Below are 890 nucleotides of genomic sequence, written 5' to 3' on the forward strand. Positions count from 1 at the left end.
GGCACCGGTCTATGGCCCATGAAGGAAACGGGCAAAAGCGGTGAGGGAGGAGTGTACATCTCAAATTGAACCGTAATCTGCGCCAGTGTAACGCCGCATGGTGCATCGTCCAGAAACATACATATTTTTCCATTAAATGTATGTTTGATTTCTCAAACTAGTTGTCATTGGGAAGGCAGATAACAGGATTTTATCAAAAGCAAATCACATTGACGTGAAAACTCAGAATCGTACTCATTACCACGTCACTTTTGTTTTGAGCCGACTTTGCCGTGTGCTTTGAACTGGGCACCTGGCTCACGCCGGGGAGGCAACCCGGTTTTAAAACGAACGCAATCAAATTTCACCCGGTGCAAAACACGCCTACCCGGGGTCCCGAGACAGATTAATCGAATCCCCTCAAGGCAAGGTTGTCCGTTTTTCCTGTTTTGGCCATAAATAAAAACAACAGGTGATGTGCAGTTTACGCGCGTGCCAAATCAAATCCATTTTTATTTGCCACATGCGAAGAATACAACTGGTGTATACTTTACCTTGAAACGCTTGCTTATGAGCCTTTCCCAAGAATGCGGAGTTTAAAAATAACAATGAAAATAAAAAAGATTAACAAGAGGAAAAAAAGATAAGAATGGAGCTACAGTGAGGACTGCACCAGCACCAGATCATTCTGCTGTGGTATTTGAGGTAGATAAATTACCAGTCAGAAGATTGGACACACCTACTCATCCTTGGGGTTTTCTTTATTTTGACTATTTTCTACACTGTAGAATAATAGTGAAGACATCAAAAATAGGAAATAACACAAATGGAAAAATGCAGTAACCAAAAAATATATATTTTATATTTGAGATTCTTCAAAGTAGCCACCCTTTGACTTGATGACAACTTGG

Source organism: Oncorhynchus mykiss, chromosome 8 (genome assembly GCF_013265735.2).
Source record: "Oncorhynchus mykiss isolate Arlee chromosome 8, USDA_OmykA_1.1, whole genome shotgun sequence".
NCBI lineage: Eukaryota > Metazoa > Chordata > Actinopteri > Salmoniformes > Salmonidae > Oncorhynchus > Oncorhynchus mykiss.